General features: G+C 39.6%; 1 protein-coding gene across 6 annotated transcripts in view; it reads left to right on the top strand.

The window, feature by feature from the left end:
- Positions 1–10,241: 10,241 nt before the first annotated feature.
- sema6cb (semaphorin 6Cb) overlaps positions 10,242–20,626 on the top strand; it is a 154,707-nt gene continuing 144,322 nt past the window's right edge. For all 6 annotated transcript variants that reach the window (XM_085423696.1, XM_085423705.1, XM_085423706.1 and 3 more), the window contains exon 1: positions 10,242–10,436. The gene's annotated coding sequence lies outside the window, so the exon portion shown is untranslated. The remainder of the gene's footprint in view (positions 10,437–20,626) is intronic.

Raw genomic sequence — 20,626 nt, forward strand, 5'->3', positions numbered from 1 at the left:
CAGCTTTAAAACAATTGAGATGCCTATAAAAACTTTCAATTCTGAGAGGACTCTTTTCACAATGCTTTAACAAAACCATAAATAAAGGATGCAAGCATGTCCTGTAATTAAAAAAAAGAAGAAGAAACATGAAAGCCATTTATTATCAGAGATAATAAAATAATAATGACAACAGAGCAGCTTTTTGTAACTAAGTCATAACCTCCAGGAAGTTCACATAAAATATTGTTACGCCTGAGGTAATGTAATTGCTTTGGTTTATCTCTTTATTAGCACGATTACTCAAAAGGTTCTGAACAGATTTACACTGAAAACTTTTCCCATAGGAGAATCTTGGTTTGCTGGGGTGCAGCTGTTTTCACACATGGCAGGAAATGATTGCATCCACTCTTCTATTGTAGCTGCAAATTTCAGAAGCAGCTCTAAATAGCCAAAGTGCTATTTTTTTATCAAAACGTGTCAAGCTGTATGAAGCACTGAGGATGACAGAAATCCAGGCAGGAAGATTCCAGTCAGTTTTCAAAATAAAAGACTTCATGAAGACTAAGCAGGTGTGATTTTAATCTCCGTTAAAGATGGAACTGAATAGCATAACAGACATTAAAAATATGCACCCCATTCACTGATGTATTTCCAAATTCAGAGGTGATTGACTTTTAGAGTCAATCTGGATCTAGATTGGATTTTTTCCATTGTGAGATGGTGCAAAATTGGGCCTTTCACTGCACTAAACCCCAGAAATTAATATCAAATTGAAATGAGAAAAACTGGAGAGATCAACTTCATATTCTCAAGAAAATAAAACCAAAAAATCCTGATCCAGATAGTTTTCTGAACACAGAAACTCGATTCATTCGTTGTGTGGTGGTGCATCAAGTGGGCATTTTGCAACAACAGTAGATTTCTGTCTGAGGCTCAGTGTCTTGGCATTGATGGGAGTAGTGAGAAAAAATTAGAGCGCCATTTGTTCTGCTTCCATTTGTCCTGAAGCTGACCTCTGACATTCATTCAGATGATAAACAAGCAGCCAGATTCCTCCTAATCTTTGTTTAGTTGAAAAACCTGCTGGGGATAACGAACCCCAGTATTGGATTAAGATCACACAGACAGCAGATAAACACAGCCTATCACTAATACAGCCAAATGGCTAGACATGTTTCCAGACTCTCCTTATGCCTGCTAACATTATGAAATCACCACTTGTTCACACTCAGCTGTGAGGGGATAAGTATTGTAAGAGTTATTTAGATCAGATACATGAAGAAGACACATGTTTTATTTTCACTCTGCAGTGGAACATGTTTTGGTTTTGTGGTCCTGCAAATTTCATTTAGTAAGACACAGCAATAAATGTTTTATCAATTAGGTGCTCTGTGTCAGCTTTTATTTTAGTGTGTTTGCATCAGAAATTTATCAGATATAGAAATCGACCTAATGTTATCACTACATACACATTTTCACAAAATTCAGCCTGACATAAACAACAAAAACGTTGTCAGTCTGTGTCTGATCTGACCTTCAGTTTTCTCTCCTTGTGCACTTCTACAGCACTTGCATTTATTTTTTACATTTGTTTAAACCGTTGTGTTTGTATGTGTTCCACTATCTAGTTGCCATATTTAGAAACTGCTGTGCCCAAGTTTTGTGAGTTTGAAAAATGTTTGTTTTCACACTGTGAGTAGATAATCACTGACCCACGTATAGTCTCTAAGGGTTACATATTGAAACATAATAATTCATAATCTGGTCTATACCACATCTTAAAATAAGGTAAATAGTAGGGGTGCAACGATACACAAAATTCACGGTTCGGTTCGGTTCGATACTTTGGTGTCACGGTTCGATATTTTTTCGATACAAAAAAAATGTTCATGCCTTTTTAATTTGTCATTTATTAAAATTATAAATATATATTTTAACTCAAAAGTACAGTTTTTAAATTTAACCCTAACCCTTGTGCGCGTTTTTTATTTTGACAGCGAATGCGCACCTGCGGACCACTTATGTGCAGCCCTGGTTATTTAGCTCGTCATATTGCAGCCACAGAAATTCTTTTGTCCATGAAACCATAAAGCTGCACTTTCTTTTTGCCTTATAGTCTGATTTGTTATAACTTCTCCGTTTTGCGGTAAGCTTTTCTTTGGCTGTCACTTCTTCACCCCGACCTGTCTTATTTGGCTCAGCAGAACTAAAATATATATACTGCTGCTTTTACACACGGACTCACACAATGCTCAGCGATGCTCTGCGCGATCAACCTCTCACATGTTTAAGCTGCGGAAGATTTCACTTGTCATGTTTGCATAGTAAGCTAACGATTAATAAGACGATGTCAGAGGAATTGGTGCACAAATTATCATCACTCACAGATCAGTGCTTTCGCTCTCTATACACCGTTCGCACGATTGCAAAGTGAAAGCAAAAAAACAAGCGCAAATTCAAACGCGATTTCAATATGTCACATATTGACAGTGGCTCACCGATGCCAATGACATAATTACCCGGCTACATTTCTGAAAGAATGCAAAAGCATTGACATATATTTTTCCTTCCTACAATAGCCCGACGGGCAGGGTAGCCCGTCTGAAAAAAATCGCTAGCCCCAGGACGTCGGGCTAGCGATTTTGCGAGCCCTGTATCTGATTGAGGAATCACTCATCTTTGGAAAAGAGAGTTTATTACAGAGAAATGTCTCTTTCCAAAATAAAAGCTATACTATCCGCTTCTTCTGGGCTATATTCTCAGCAGCATAAGGAGAATCATGTGCTAACAGCTGTCTAAATGACTCGGCTAAAGTTAGTAGCATGCTTGTTGTTTTTGTCTTTGCACTAGGATGATGTCGGCGTAAATGTGCAGTCATATTCGTTGTGTTCCCACTAGTGCTTTCAGGTTAATCTCGTTGAAATGACCTTAACGCCACAACACGGCAAATCTCCGTTAACGAGCTACCGCCGATCGCCCCGTGCATGGGGCTAGACGGCCAACACGTTAACGAGCTAACTGCGCTAACACACTAGTTCCCACCCATGTAATTAAGCATTGCGTGGCACATCCAACATACTGTTTTACTTTAGTCCATGACTCGCTTACCTTCAGGGTCATACGTCACATGAAAACCAAAATAATTCCAAACGCCAGATCTGAATGAGGGTGGGGGAGGTCCATCTTGCAAGGAGAGCTTAACTTCTGTCTTGCTAGCTTGCCCTGCGCTCTTCCTTCTGACTATGCTGTCTGTGTTGAGCGCTCAGTGGATCTGCGCTCGACAGTGCAGCCTAGGCGGAGTAGTCGAACGCAGATTCACTGAGCGCTCAACACAGACAGCATCGTCAGAAGGAAAGTTGATAAAATAAATTACAAATGTTGTATTGTTCGATACATATGCGTACCGAACCGAAAGCACTGTATCGAACGGTTCAATATCGATACGAATATCGTTGCACCCCTAGTAAATAGAACAGATGAACTGCACATGACTTATTATAGTGTGTCATTATTTATTTACCAAATATAAGCCGATATGCAGGAGCAGTTTGTGAAAACTAAATGCTTGATTAATTGACCATCAGCAAGTGCCACTACATCTATTAAGTTTTAGTTTGTATTGAGAATCCAGGTTTGTGATAACACAATGCTAAGGACGAAAAACCTCAGCAATGATCTTAGGGAAGCAATTTTTGCTGCTCTTCAGTGGGATGGGTTATGAGGTCATTTCCAAACAATTTGAAACACATTGTTCTACAGTGAGAAAAGATTATTCACAAGTGGAAAACATTCAGCACAGTTGACAGTCTTTGCAGGAGTGAAACCAAGGCAGTCTAAAAGTCTACATCTCAGCCTCAGGTAGGCTGTTAACTGTTAAAGTTCATAATACTAGAAGACAGACTTCAAGAAGAAATAAAAGACTTATTTCAAACAATTGCCAGGAGAAAGTCTCATCTCTCTAAAAAGACCATACAGGACTGCTTCTGTTTGCAAAGCTGAGTCTAAACAAAATACAAGACTTCTGGAAAAATGTCATTTGGAGATGTCTAGCCAGGATGCACAATACCATGTTTGTTGAAAACCAAGCATAGCATATGTCGAGCATAACAAGTATCAAGCATGTTGGTGGAGGGGTCATGATTTAGGCTGGTTTTGCTGCCTTGCAATCATTCAACTCCTCACTATGTCAAAGAATTCTAGAGTTAAATGTGAGGTCATCGATCTGACAGCTAAGCTTGGTCATAACTGTGTCATGCTACAGGATAATTATCCCAAAATGATCCCACACTAGCAAATTTACACCAGAATAGTTAAAAAAGGAAAGAAGGTGTAGCAATGCTGCGGTTAAAGCTCAAACCTCAACTCTCCTGGAATAACCTTAAAAGAGATGGGCATAATCAAACAGCCACAAATCTCAATGAGCTTAAATAACATTGTAAAGAAGAGTGAGCAAAAAAAAAAATACTTGTAGTATGCAATGCATAATTTTTCAAACATAAACATTATCTTTGACAATAATCTCAACACCACCTTCTAAAGTTGCCACATAAAATTTTATGGTATTATTTTCTTGGCAGTTTAAAGTCAGACAGTAGCATTACCATAGAATACATGAACAAATTCCACTCATATTCCCCTAGAGCTTAAAAAGATAAATTGTGCATTACATTAGTCCTTTGCCACATACTATCAATCCAAGTTTATAGCAGCAGTATAGCATGAATATATTTACATTATATTAATGATTATTGACAGGCAGGGATAAGTCCAGCTTCTGCGTAAACACAGGGGATCTGTGGTGTACAGGCAGTCTTTGCAGTCCTGTGAGAGGACGAGACACCAAAGCCTTGTAGAGCACTGTCATCATTATGCTGGATTCATAGCCCACACTTCTTCTCTTCTGTTCTTCCATTTTCATTGCTTTAGCTTGCTCAAAGAGACCCATGGGACCAAACAGGGAATATATTGCTTGTGTGTGTTTTTTATAATTGGCTCTAAGGTGACACGAGTCCTCGAGTTGTTCCAGCAGACTCCAAAACAGGTTGTTTGAATTTGCCCATTGTGTTTACATGATTCTCTGTCAATGCAGGCATTTGTTGATATGCTGCATGATTGCCAGTATAAGTTGCAGGGGCAATTTTGGAGACAGTCTTGTGGTCACAGGAGTATTTTGTATGCATTAACTTGTTTGGTATTTAGATTGCTGGCTCTGTGAGTTGGGTTATTGCAGTATTGATGCAAGCCTTTCACTGAAATGGACCAAGTGATTAATCCTGCGATTTCATCAACAACATATTACCACTTTATATCGATAAATATACACTTTACTTATAAAAAAAACAAGTACAAATTGTATTTCTCATTTAGAAATTCTGATCACCTCAAAGTTTTTACAATTTTAACATGAAAGAAATGCATTTAGTTGAACAAATGTTATACAGCGTTGTAATATACTGCAACGGGCCAATGTTTAACGCAGCCTCCAATATTGCTGTCTTGTAATATGCAGTGGATATATTAGTGGCAAATAAAAACCTGTCTATTAAATGTTGGATTCCCGTCTTAATCTGACTCAGCAGAATCACCTCTTCATGATTCCTAATGTTGGCAAGGAAAATGTAGAGGGTACAGTAAACAGAAGTTAACTAACTTTAAGTAAAAATAACACATTGACAGGTGTGCATTGGTGGACAGTGGTGTAAAATAAATGAATGGAGACAGTACTGAAATGACATCGATCGGGCATAGCACTAAGACCAGTGACAAGTGAAGTGAATAACACTGTTTATCTCTTCATCATGGCACCTGTTAGTGGGTTGGATACATTAGAGAGAAAAGAGAACATTTGTGCTCAAAGTTGATGTGTTAAAAGCAGAAATAATTGGCAGGCATATGGATCTGAGTGAGTTTGATGGGGTCAAATTGTGATGGCTAGATTTCTGGATCAGAGCATCTCCAAAACTGCAGCTCTAGTGGGTTTTTTCCAGTGGTCAATATCTATCAAAAGTGTCTATCAACCACAGACTCACCGACAGCCAAGGCTCAATGATGCACATGGGGAACGAAGGCTGGCCCGTGTGATCTGATCCAAAAGGTGCAAAAAAGTTAATGCTGGTTGTGTTAGAAAGGTGTCAGAATACACAAAGCATCACAGTTTATTGCATATGGTGCTGCATAGCCAGATCTGATGATTCACGTTACCTTTTGCATCACATGGATGTTTGTGTGCGTTGCTTACCTTGGGAACATTAGGCACCAGGATACGCTATTGGCAAACCAGCAGAGGCTGCGCAATGCTGTGACCCACAATCTGATGAAAAACCTTGGATCCTGGCATCCACGTAGATTTTACTTTGACATGTACCACCTACATAAGCATTGTTGCAGACCACGCATGCCCTTTCATTGAAACAGTATTCCCTGGCTGTGGCCTCTTTCAGCAGGATAATGTGCCCTGCCACAAAACAAAAGTGGTTCGGGAATGGTTTGAGGATCACAACAATGACTTTGTCCTCAGAATTCTCCAGATCTCAGTCCAATCAAGCATCTGTGGGATACACTGGACAAACAACTGTAATCCATAGAGGCTCCACCTCGCAACTTAGAGCTCATGCCTCGACAGGTCAGGGCTGTTTTGGCAATAAAAGAGGCACTAACACAATAGTAGACAGGGAGCCATAATGTTTGGCTGATCGGTGTACGCTGACAAAAGCGGTAAATTTATACACAGTTCATTATGTCTGTCTTTGTTCTGTTATTTTTCTTCTTCATTTACAGTTGCTGCAATGTGTTCTAGATTTTTTTGTCTTGTGATATATCAAATATCACAGGATCATATCATGGTGTGATGGTACCATCATGTCAGGAGAATGACTGAAGTGTTTTATTGTTATATGTTGGAAAACCAAGGATGGACAAAGGGCTAAAGCTCCCGCAAAAAGGAGAAAATTCCTGAATGAATTTGTTGGTATTCTTGTGCACAGTTTTCAAGTTGGTTGTTACAAAAATCTTGGCGATCCTTCCTCAGTTGATCTGGGTATCTATTCTGAGTCGCATCTGTCTTTTTTTGTAATCCCAAAATCACTTGATGAGGCCTTGATAGGAGCTGTGGGGGCTCCATGCAATCTGTTGCAGTGCTTCTTACAAATAATTCTTTATGATTCTCACTAAATGGTGCAGAATGAGCTCAAAAACTAACAAAATAGTGAGATTAAACTTTGAACATGTTAAATAGCTAAAACAGTTGTATATTACTGTATATATTCCACTTGTCTGATGTAAACACACAAATAATTTTCCAAATTTGTTTGAGTAGGATTGAACAAATTTTAGCAAGAAAAATAATTAAGACATAGGCCTGCTGTGCCATAAGTGTGCTCATATCGGTTTAGTCTAACAACATCCTTGTTTCTGTGTAAACAAATGAGCATCAGTTTGAATGATGACGATGATGACAGCTGAAACCACTGCTCCCATTTTCCCAGCAGTTACTGTGTTTACATCTCTCAACACCTTTGTTGTATTTGCTGTGTGTTTTCGTTAGATAAGAAGGCAAAAAGTCAAGTTCAATCCTCGTTGTATGCAGAGAGTCACAGAAAGAAAATGATCTGCCCCGTATTTAAAATGTCATTGTGAAATAACGGTTGGATTGACAGAGTGAGAGATGTATTATTATCAAATAATTATTATCAAATTAAACAGATGCATAACCTGAAATGCTGAACTATGGTTATTGTCAGCCCAGCAATTATTTTGTCAGAGTGGCCTTGATGTCCTCTACACATGAAATGGTCTTTATTGAGAAACCACCACATCCCTAGGCTACAAAGTTATTTACATTAAGGCTCTAACCACTGACCCGCTTATTTAAGGAAAACAATAAAATAAGGAAAACAATTTGCCAATCTTTCAAGCCTCTCTACTGCCAAAACCACTGCAAATGTTGTGGTGAAGTGAAAGTTGCCAAAGATTTACCAAATCCATGTAAATCATGGCCCTCTGAGCTTGTGTCCTCTCCCTCTCCTCAAAAGCCCTTCAACACAACAGGCAGCATCGCACTGCCAAAAGAAATGTCTGGAGTAAATCTGCTGGTGTTGAGTCACAGCTAACCCAAGGCACATCCATTTTTTTTTCTGCGGCTCGAGGCCAAAGAGAGATCTAATAAACAAGTAGGACCTGAGAGAAGGGCCCCTCATTTATCCGACTACCAGAGCAGTTAGTATCATAGCACAGAGGCCACTTGAACTATTGTCCTGTGTATAACTCATGAGCATTTTGACAAGAAAGACTGACTGAAATGGTAATGCAGTAGATGAAGGCTAGAGATGAATGAGACACAGAGTCCATGGCCATCTATTAGATTATCATCAAACAAAAACGCAGTCAAACCAAATTCCTCAGCGCTGCCGTCTCTACACAGGTGTCTTATTAGTGTTTCTGGCAATGCATGGCACATCAGCATCACAGCTGATTAACTTTTGTGGATACATTTTGTTCCCTTCTTCAGATTATACTCAGCTATTTTCCTCAGTAGGATACTGACAGAACATGCACAAGTTTCATAGTGTAGCATCCCCTATGGAAATGTGAATGTGTTATGTATGAAATTATAGTATTTGTGGAACACAAACCAAAATGATCTGAAAGTCTTTTAGTTAGTTCCAGCATCTACAACTGATTTTATCCTCTGCTTTATAGCCATTTAAGCTGAATATCTTAAGGTTTAAGAGTGTTAGCAGGGCAAAATAAGAAACTGTATAAAGAGCTTTTGTAGCACGTAAAGAAGAGTATTTTCATTGTTTTCTAAAATTTTATATTTCTAACACTTCATGTATAATATCAATTACTGATAATTACTGTAATGAACGGCTCTTACACTAACAATATTCACTCATACATGTATATTCTGTACAAACAGCAGAGATTAGTCGAATCCACTAGCATGACTATACTAAATTTTGTTTCTGTTATAAGATGCTTTATTATAAAGTGTAAAAAAAAAAAAAAACTGAATTCAGAAAAATAATTCTCTAACAAACATTTTATAATACCCTATAGTGCGGGCTAATGTGCAAGATAATCCGGTTGTTCAGTGATGACGCGACGAATCCTACTTCCGGGTCTAAAGTAGTCTGCATTTAATATGGCTTTTGTGTTGTTAACATGTTTAATGTTATGTATTTTCTTCTATTTAATCTCAAAAAGCTCCTAAAACAGTCAGTGATCACTGTTGACCTCCCTCGGCTTTTATTACCACTAATCATTTATTTAAGCTCAGTTTTTAAAACCTTAGGATGTAACTACAGCCCAGCCCATGCAGCAGTATATGAATGACTAACCTCGTATTGTGGATGGATTATCTCAGTTGTTCTCCTGGCTGAAGTTTGGTCCTTTTACAGCATCCTGCCATGCGATTACATTTGTTCCTGACCACCGAGAACACTCACGTTAACTTTTATCGAGTGGGAAAAAAAGTTAGCTTGTTTATATTATGCTAACATAGCTGTGTCGCAAGCACGTAGCACATCATTATATACCAGCTAGCCAAACTTCAGTAACCCTACAAACGTCACTGCTATTTAGTTTTCTGTCTTCATTTATGCTGGAAGTGATAGCAGAGCTGTACGTTTTAATTTGTTTCCAAAACCCCGCAGTCAGGACATGCTATATTGTATTTGGATAGAAGCTAGCGCGCTAACTTCCTGCTAACTTCTAACTCCGTTAAATGTCATAAATTCAGTTTTCATGGATGCCTGGATGTTAAACTCAATTGTTACACCCGGTAGAGCAGAACGCTGATCATTTTATTAAAGATGAAAGACTTTAGACAGTTTTTCAACTCTCAGTAATGCCATAGTGATTGTTTGATATATGGACCTGCAGCAGAGTTTAGACCCAGACACGGCTAGTGACGTCAGACTGAACAATCGGATAGTGCGGCTAAAGTACTTTCACATTGGTTTAAATAGATTCAACTCCTCCCATAAAGTTAAATTATCTGCGTTTAAACCCCGTATCTCGCGCTCTGATTGGCTGGCTAAACTGTATGGGGACCCTGGTGCTGAGGCATTCAACATCTGGGAGAAAAGTGAGCATTACAGGGGCGGGGCGTAGCGCAAAAAAACTGCTCCATTGGCCAATCGAAGGCAACCTCATCCTAACTTCACTCGTTGATTGGTTTGAATCCCTGTCAAACAGCACTACGGGGCGTGGTCTGAGCTGCAGCCGAGGTGTTGTGATTTTAGTCTAACCAGCTTCAGTCCTGTCACAACAGTGAGGGGCGTCTTTTCGCTACGCTGGCGCTCTGGGAATACTAACCATTTCAGAAACAACTAGCTAAAACTAACAACCCCGCTTTTTTTTCCTTCGTCATTCTCGAGACTTTACAGCTTGTTCTCTGCGACAGTATCTCAGAAACACTGCGACGTGTGTATTTTCAAGGTGGAAGCACGAAGGTAAGTGGTTCGTTTACTAGTTGAGGACTTTGGCGATGCTGTTGCAGCTGTGCTTACTTTGCTAAATACGAGACAGATGCTTTAAGTTTGCCACAGAAGAGAGCTTATTTAGGCACGTGAAGATCGACGATAATCACTTGAAAACAACATATCAGACGCTTTTAATAAACCTGAACTGTCCCTGTACTCTCCCGGAGTTTCATTTATGGTCCGGAGAAGCCGCTGCTTTTCTCGGCTGTGTTTCGAAGTCCCCGTTTTTTCTGCACTGGTAACTGAATAACAGAAATTACAATCTGACATCAGCCAGGGTTAGACCAGTTTTATATAATAGTTATTTTTTTTGCAGTAGCTCTGTTCCTTTTTGTTTTCATTATTTTCATGTGTGTATCACGGACGGGTTTGGAAGCTGTGTTAACATCGGCAGCGAAAACTATATGCATAGTCATATGAAACCCTGACATACACGTTTTCTCTCTTGTTGCTGCAAGAGTCCCCAGCAACTTATCACAAATAAGCAACCGATAACACGTCTCTGACTGGCATCTCGCCTGAGACACTAATTGAATTTTTGGTTTATTTTCTGGCGGAAGCAGCCCAAACTTGTTTATCAAGGACCTGATTGTGGAAAAACAAAAGAAAGAAAGAAGGGAAAAAAGCGGGGGATTAGTGCGTAATGGAGACTGTTCACCATCAGATAGAGGGGGAAATCAGTGTGAGTTTCTGGAAAAGAAAAGCAGCAATTACGTGGCAGTTGGATTATTGTGAAACGGCACATCTCCCTCTCACTCTGCACAGATTTTACCTCTTAAATCACGCTTACTTGTCTTAATGCCAAACTCGGAGGGAAAACGATGAGCTCATTGTTCTAACAGGTTTCAACGGGAGAACCTGCATTAGACCTCAGTGTTGCCTACGGTGCAGAAAGAAATTGGAAACCTGTGTTTTTCTTCTCTTCTCCTGCTTTCCTAGGAATCGCTGGTGAATGTTTATGTTGAAATGGATGCTCGTGGCTGCTTTTAAACCGTCCTCCGCACAAAGGGAGACCACGATTTGTCTCAGCCCGTTGTGCATTAGTCCTCTAATTTCCTTAAGTGGGTGTTCAGTTTCAGTTGAGGCTAAGAACATTTCAACAATAAATAAATCTCTGTTGTGCATAAACACTGACAGACTACACCACTGCCTTTTCGATCCTGGACTCTTGCAAGGTGATATTGTAGACTGCATGCCCTCTTGCTTAACTCAAAGGCTGCCCGCTTCTGCCGTTTCTCTTTGCTGTATCTGTAGCCTTGCAAAAGTTTCCCAGGCATTTTAAAAATTCATGTTCAGCTTAAGGGTTGCTTTGCCTGGATTGAACAGCAGAGCCAGCACTTACTCGTCTAGCATGTGCCTTTTTGTTCTGGCTGTGGCATGATGTTTTCCTGGAGCAGTCAGATGTTTAAGCAGAAAGTGTGATTAGATCTTGTGATCTTCTTTGGGGTTTTTTTTTTTTTTTGCCTTGTCCCCACTCCTCACAGCTGCTGCAGTGATATCATAGGATGATGAAGCCACAAATGGCTTGCGGTTTCCTACCCTAGTTGTACAATGACTTGGCACTCTTTGCTGCTGCGAGGACATTGCAGTGTGCCTTCAGGTTATTTTATTTGACATGTAACTGGTGCGCTAACCAGAGGAAAGGTGCTGCTGCTGTTGTGCAGGACTAGTGGGATGCTTCTGTGTAACGTATCCAATGCTTAAGCAGCAGCAGCAGTGGTGGTCTGTGGTCCCATCTGTACTGTGCACAGTTCATACAAATCTACATTCAGCCCTCATTTGTGGTTGTCGCAATGAACCAACTCTTTGGTTTTTTTGTTTTTTTCATTCTCTTACCATTAGGAAAGTCACATTCTGCTGATGGGTGAGTTATAGTTGTGAATGTGAGCGAGAGCAAAGTACCAGCAGTGCGTTCATTTCCCTGTCACTGCTGAAAATTGCTTGCTCTTCGTCCAGCTCTCATTTTCAGGCCCCGATAGGTCGGTCGCTCAGTTAGCATGGTTAATGGTGCATTTAGCGCAGTGTGTAATTTTATTTCCAATTTCCATTCCGCTGCTTGCTTTTAGTTTGAAGTGACAAGAAGCCCCGATGGAGGGGCCCTGTGTGTGCAGATGGCATCTTCCTAATGGTCCTCAGGGTAATGATGGTTGAAATAGGCTCCTAACCAGGGGCTGAGGACTGTGGCCCTTGGGGGACATTCAGCAAGCCTATTTCCATTTTCATCATCAAGATAAAGTACTCAGAACATAGGCGTATGTACACACACACAGTTAGTCTGCACTTTGGATTGGTCAGAAGGAAAAAAAAAAAAAGAAAAAAAGAAGAACTTCAGCAGGACTGATGAAGACACTTTAAACCCTCAGGCGAATTTGAAGTTTGTAAATTGCTGTGCCCTATTTTGAGCTCAGTGGAACTTGAGGGCATAGATAATATATTTTGGGATAAATTTTGTTTCACATCATGTTCAAAATTGTCTGAAGCGCTTTAGACTTTAAGCACTTGTGCAACTGCTGATGTCTAAAGAAGGGTGGGTGCAGTGCCGTGCTTCAGGAAGCAACAGTTAATCGCCACTCCTCATCCGCAACATATGGGACTTTGTTTGGCCCTGTACCTGAGAGAGTCACCGGTCTGTGGCACCTCATATTTCATTTTGATAATGGCTGGTAACCCGTGGCAACTGTGGAGGCAATGAGAGCTTGGCTTCTTGAAGGGCATGGTTGAAAAAGGGAAGAGGGTGGGTTAAGAGGATGTGAAGTCCAAGGCTGCTTCCCCTGCTCTTTCCTGGTTGGTTGCGTTGTGTCCAGCGAAGGATGTGGGACCCCTGGGGAGTGAATTATTACCTGTCAGCCCCGCAGGCTCCCTGTCATCCATAATCCAGGGCTGACACAGCACAGGCTGGTCCAGGCTATCTGCTGGGACCACAAGGCCTTGGCCTCCAGGTCTGGCCTGGTTTGGCCGTAGCTGGTAAGAAATCGCATTAACATGTTGAATCAAGCGTTACAAATGCACAGTTTAAGACTATCATACAAACCTACCTTGTGCCTTTTGCATTATAGCCAGTGGGTCTTTGTTATTATTCTGACTAGTGTAGCTTTTGGGGGGGTTTAAGTTGGTTCTTTTTTTTTTCTTACTGAGCAGAAGGAGCTTCTTTACTGTGCCTTGAAGTAAAGCTGTTGCTCATCATTTTGCTGATTCAGTGTACTGTATCTCCCAGGTTTATCAGCCTGTGTGGTTTTTAAAGTTCATTTACAGATTGCCAGTGGCACAGACATAATATATACTGCCAGCTGCATCTGTTTTCCTGTGATTGTCGCAGCTTGTTGAAAGTAAAGGTGAATACGGCACTGACAATTTTTGTCCGACAGGTCTAATCATTAACTGTTAGATGTGAATCCTTAGCAGGCATATTATTACTTTTGATTTCAAAAACAGGCGTGCAGCTTCATCCTGCAAGTGGTCCTGTGGTTAGTGTAGAACTGAAAATTATAGCCAAGCTGATGAGTGTGTAAGTTTTGGGAGGAAAACCTTTGAGTTCAGTGAAAGGCTAGAGGGAAGAAGTGAAGGAAGAAGAAAAAGATGGCGGGAGGCGGCAAACCACAAACTGGACAAGAGACAGGCCTTGGTGCTTTTATCCAGACTGGCTGTCTTCCTGAGGTTTTGTCAAGCTGTTCCTCAGAAACATTAACCCCTTGTCAAACATGGACTGGGTCTCTGTTTTCCAACTCGCCACAGCCACATGCAGTGCGGCAGGAACACAGGATGATTGTCTGGTAACACTTCATGAAGCATGGTGGATGCAGTCCAGCAATTGTGGAAAATATAACCTGTGGCTCTCAATGTCAGCAAATTAGCTCAAATTCATATTTTTAGTCTAAATGGGGGTCTCGTGTATCACAAAGGAGTCTTTGTCAAAAATCAGACCTCAGCTTTATTCTCCTTTGTTTCTTTTCTGTATTAAGTCATGCACTGAGGTTTCACTGTTTTCAGTGTGGTTTGTCTTTTTAAAAATGCTGAAGTCGAGTAATGATACTTATAGTTTCATGCTTTTTGTCTCTCTCACTCCATATCAGTTGCCCTTTAGATGAAGGACAGAATACCCATCTTCAGATATCAGACACACTCACTCTTTGATTTGTGTAACAAGGAGGCTGTGTACGCTACCTACGGGGAAGCTTGGAAGCAGCATGCACCACAAAAAGGATTTCTTCTGAATGGAAAGAAAATGAATCATCCAAAAATAAATTCTTGTCATTTTTCATGCATATTCTATGTGGAGAAGTAGCTGTGTGCGCTTGAAGTTTTTTATATAATATATAAAATTATTAGCTATTGAATAAGCACAAAGATCCTCCAAAATGCCCATTCAGCTGTGTGATCCACAGAATCCAGTTTATTTTGAAAACCACAACAGTCAGTAGCAGAGCTCCCCAAAGATTAAGATAATGCAGACATCACAACAGGCTCTCTTACATCCACAGAGAGCAGAAATCCCCACATTTATGATTCCATTTCTTGCCTCTATGTTTAATTGTAGGAAGCAACTGATATGAGGAAACACGTGTCTCTTTAAGTAGCCTCTGCTCATAAATACTAGCTCTTGATTCTTGAACTCTTAGTTGGGTCAGCTAGGGAATGGCAGAAGGGCCCAGTTTGTTGCTCCAAATGATCTCTTAATTACTTCATAATGTGGGCAGTCCTCCTGCATCATTGATTAGCCAGTCAGGCTTAACATGGAACAAATTGCTCCATGACTTTCCAGTCTCGCGCCCTTATTGCTTGTATTGGTAAAATTGGAAACTACAGTGAATGTTTTATGTTTTTTATAAACTAAATATTAATTTCATTCAAATGGTATATACTGTACACCAGAGACCTTATTAGTTGTTTAGCTATTTACCAATAGTTACCAAAAGTAACATCATAAATGCAGAACATTAAGGCAGTATGGGATCATCTTGACAGAGAACGTAACTAAAGACGACCAACATCCGAATTTCCTAAAGACTACTTAAAGAAATTACAAGAAAACTTTAATTCAATTAAGTTCAAATCAAGTTAATTCAGTTCACTTTTATTTATATAACACCAAATCACAACAACAGTCATCTCAAGCTTTCCTTAAGATAGTCCAGGGTGCGTTGAAGAATAAATGGTCATACCAAATATTGACTTATATACTGTATTTACGCCTATGTTTGCATATTATTCAATGCACTGCACCTATTTCTAATTTTTAAGAAAAATATAAAGTAAAAAGGGGGGCAGGTCAAGACTTTTTCATAGTGCTGTACTTAAACATGCTGGTATGTTAATAAAAATGATCAGACATTAGGCATTAAAGTTGGCTTGTACTTGCCTATTACTGCAGTGCATTTGAAAGTACTAAAGTAGACAGTTGGATATCTGATTATTAATATCAGCATTGTTACTGAGCTTGTCTTGCAGTGTTTCGTTTTCTGATTTTATCTTTGTCTCCACACAAAAACATTGTTGAAACCTATAAAAAGGCCCAAGTGTACAAAAAACTCTGCGCTTTAATGTCACTGTTTTGCGATGTGTGACTCTCAGAAAAACATGCCAGCTCTGATAAAAGGAATTGATGAGCTTAGAGGCTTAAAGGCATACAATTCCAATGGATTGAAAAATGTGGAGAACTGTTTCTCGATTCCGATCCTTTGTCCCATCTAACTATTTTTAGCAGTGCAATTTATTGAGACTGCCCAGTCTATGTCACACACATAATGGCCGAAACACTGGAAAAATTGCAGCTGGTGTAGCATATGGGGAAGATCGAACAAAGAACAAAAACCTGTATTAGTTATGCCAGAACAACTGGCTTCGATAAACAGAGTACAGAACAACACAAAACTACACTTTAAAATTAGTGTGTGAGGGAGCGAACAAACTATGTATTTTATCGCCTGAAACACAGCCATGATATGTTACAAATGCTGTGTAGCAAAGAGAAATGTTGCACATTTGCTGCAGTCAGTTACAAAAGCTTTGCTAATGTGAATTAATTAGGTCATATTTGGTTGTTTATGACACTTTTTTTTTAAGTGTTTGAGTATTTTAAGATAGCTGCTCTGCATGTATTCTTAATATTTTGGTGGCACAGTTGGAGAATGATATTCAATTCTTGGAGTTAAACTTTGTAACTTTAATTTGGCCATAACCCAAGAACTAGAAAACACAGATCTCAAAGTAGACAAGAATAACAGCAGTAAAAGTTACACATGTGCAAAGTGTCCTCTATGAATTACCCAGTTGTGTGCTTTTGCAGACCTGGGCTCACAGAGCATGCAAATTGCCATCCTTCTGAGCTGAGCTTGCAGGGAGTGTGTGTAAGTGAGACGGCCTCTGGCCAAACCAGCCAGCTGACTTCCTGTTGGCTCCCCACACACATGAAAATAATCACATTGGTATGACTCCTCCGCACTTTCCAAATGATGTTGTATCGGATGGATCAAATTCTGGTAATAATTGGGGTCATTCTCTAATCATTGTAAGCTCGACCATCTCCATATACATTCACTGAAATGGGAAAGTCAGCCTACTTCCAGCATGTTTTTCACACTTTGAAATCTGAATGTTTGAACAGGAACATCTTCAAAACTGTTAAAGATAAAAACCTGAAATTTTCAATGACCTTTCTGGCCATAACATTGAAGCAGGATCTATAATTCAGGACAGATGCATTTAAAAAAACAAACAAACAAACAAACAAACAAACCACTTGAATAGTGGCTAGTCAAGAAACATGTTATGGGTAGACACAAACATATTTGCTATATACAGCTATAATTATATATGTCTAAATTTTAAACTATAGATTTTACAGGCAGAAACTTTGAGCAGAAATTGTTCAAAAACTGTAATGATTTGATATGGAATAAACCAAAGGAGTTTTGGGTTTCTTAATACTCGTAAAACAAATGTGTTTTAGCAGCTCCTTTTCCAGCAATTTGGTTTATTGCTGTGTGCATCACAAGATGAATGTGGAAGTTGTAGTAATGTGGTTTGGCCAGTTTGCTGTGCAGCCCAGCAACATTTCCTCGTGTTGGATTTTTGTTTTTCTAGAGCAGGAGGGCTGGTAGATCTTTGATTTGGGTTTTGTTTTGAGTTTTGTTTTTTATTCGCTTGTAAAGCGAAAGATAAGAGAGAGATTAATTTTGCCTTAATAATTAACTTATTTCAGTTCTGCGCTGCATCAGTGCAGTTTTGAAGTTCTTGTGTTTTGACAATTAACCACAAAAGATTATATCAGTCCTTTAGCTGGCAGTATGGCAGTTTAAGTATGATGAAGTTCTTTATTTTGTTTCCTGTGCATTTTCCTGTTTTATTTCTGACAATTTTTGATCGCCTTTCCACTAAACCTGGAGCCTTTTTATAGTGCATGTTCTCAACAACGTTTATCTATTTTCTCTGTTGTGCAGTATCGTGTTTTCTTCAGCATTTTCGTCTTCATTGCTGGTTGTTGTTTCTTTCTTCTTCTTTTTTTTTTTCTGTGTGTGCCTCACTTTTCAGAGATTGGCTCTCAATCAAGTGGTGTGGGCAAGACTGTAATGCTGTTTTCAATTTGTGAAGTTTTTGCTTCTTTTAGTGGAGCTTTTTTTTTCTTTGCCTGTTCAGCCACAGTGGCTATCACAGCTTCTACTAACAGCCAAGTTACTCTCCTATTTCCTGCAAACAAACAGCTGTTGTTTCTGGAGGAAATGTAACCATCCATCTTTGTCCCTGGCAAAGACCTACAAGATAACCAGAGCTCTTTTTGTTTTGGTTTGCACTTTCAAAAAGAACATTAGGCACAGCTTATTTTCCGTAGAATAAGTTGTTACAGACATGTATTGCTTTGAATTGGAGCACGTCTCTATCCAAGACAAACATTTGGGTCTTTTTAAAAAATATATATTATTAATAAAAAAAGGGCTAGTTTGTCCCTACATGTTTGGCTGGATATCATTACACACAGAGCTTTTGGTGGCACAGATTAAAATCTCACAACTCCTGAAATGGTGAACTGAGAGAAAACAAGGCTGATCCAGATCAGGTGGCAGAAAAAAGACTGGCCTCATTTAAGCCGGCTAACAATGCCTGAGAATCAGCTGTCACCCGTGTCTGTTTTGATACAGTTGTTTTTAGACTCTTCATTAGTCTGCTGTTTAAACAGAGTGATACTTTTTAGTCAGATGCATGCCTGCTTTGCGCATTTCGAGGATGAGAGACTTTATTTTTGTAAAGATTGTGAGTACTGTGTGTAAGGAATTTATGTTGTGTCAGTAATCCAGTCTGCTAATGTTTTAGAGCAATATTGGAGCTGCTGGCATCATTACTTCTTTTTTTGTTTTTTAAAACACAAATGCAGAATGAGGCCTGTTTTCATAGTAAATCTTTTGATAGCTGATCATATGAAACAAGCAACTGTAAGTGTCATATTGCACTTTAAGCCACTGTATTTATTTTATTTCTCATACTATAAATCAACTGATTAGTTTTTGGAAATAACAATAAAATGAGTTGATACTTCCAGGTCTGCATGCACGTAAATGTATCAAGTGTATAATGGGGGGAAAAAAGAGAATCCCGCCAAATTCTCACATTTGAGAGGTTTGCCAAACATAATTGAAATCCACCAGAAGTGGGTTGCACTGAAAGACTTGGAAGGAAGTGTGCAAAGTGTTGATGTTGAAATGGCCATCGCTAAGGCTGTAGAGCAGATATGCGGAACGAATTGGGTGATGCAAAGCAATGTGGGTTAAGAGTTTCTGGCAGAGTGAGACTGAGAGATTGAATATCTGATTTTTCTCAGGTTTCTCTTTTGATAATCTGTTGCACAGAAATTGTCTGGCTTGTCAGATCTCGACTGAAGCAATTAGGTTGACTGCATGAGGGAGGAGGGGTCTGGTGTGTTGTTGCTATTGAAGTAACTTTGAGTTATGATCATGCCTCATTGTTGCTTATTGCAGTTTTTTTGAAATGAGAATTTTTTATGGCCCTGAAACGTGAAATGAAGCAGGAAATTAAAAACCTACGTTTTTTTTCCCCCTCCTTCCCTCCTGTCCTATTCATCCACAGCTGATGCCTTCAAACAGTAGTAGTTCCTCGTTTCTATTCTCCACGCACTCAGGTGACAGGTATTCACATATTTAATTCATTTAAGTGGTCAGAGAATTGATTTTTTTTCTGCAGGGAGTTATCTCACATCTTTTGAAAATGAAATGGGCTCTTCTCACAGCTGGATGGTAATATGACAGTCATACTTTGAAAGAAGATCATAAATGCATCTAATTTCCAAACTTTCCAAAAATAGCCCAAACCACTTGACCCCATTCCTTGAAAGGTTGGGCAAGTCTACATGCACTTACCGTACTGGTCTTACTTTAAATGGATAGCAGAAGTTAAACTCTGCAAACCTTAAATTTAGGTGGAAGGTAGATTGATATTTTCCGGAACCGAGACTGGCTTCCCAACTCTCGGCCTCCCTCGGGGTCTTTATCCGATTTCTTATGCATGCACCCTGCGCTTTGCAGATAGGAATTGTGGCTGATTTTGTGCAAACAACACTCTGCATACCCTTGTGCTTAAATCTGTAATGTGTTAAAATTAGAATCTATAGTGTGTTTTCTTTTAAGATTTAACTGTGAATTCCTGGGTGAGTATGAAATGTTTTACCTGTGTGAGCATTTGGGGCCGGATGTTGGCCGCTTTAATCTGCTCTGACGCTCTCATGCTATTATTTGTGTATATTTTAGTGGTCACCATATGTGCAGTGAATGTTTGGCTTGGACAATGTGCGATAAGTCTGCTCGCCTACACTTAGCTTGGTCATTTTCATCCATTTCTCAGAACTCCGGGCTTGTTTCCATTAAACTGAGGCTATTTTTATATCAGTGTTTGAGGGGGAGGGTTTATCAGGGGGTTTCAGTTAGTGTCATATGAATCCAAACCGGGCAGGGGTCCAGGGTGAGTAAAACAGACCTCCTCCTCCTCTCAAGTGCCCTGAACTCTTTCCATTTGGAGAGTGTGTGTACCAGTTTATTAACCATGTGTTGACTCACTGCCACAGCTGTGTGATTGTGTATGAGTTTGCATTCTTGTGGTTAGGGGAAAAAAAAGAGGAATTCTTCATAGATTCAGCATGAATCCCTTGATGGTTAAGC

The sequence above is a fragment of the Rhamphochromis longiceps genome, linkage group LG11 (assembly GCF_057381845.1).
Source record: "Rhamphochromis longiceps isolate RC_006_pf linkage group LG11, R_longiceps_female_GT1.1, whole genome shotgun sequence".
Lineage (NCBI taxonomy): Eukaryota > Metazoa > Chordata > Actinopteri > Cichliformes > Cichlidae > Rhamphochromis > Rhamphochromis longiceps.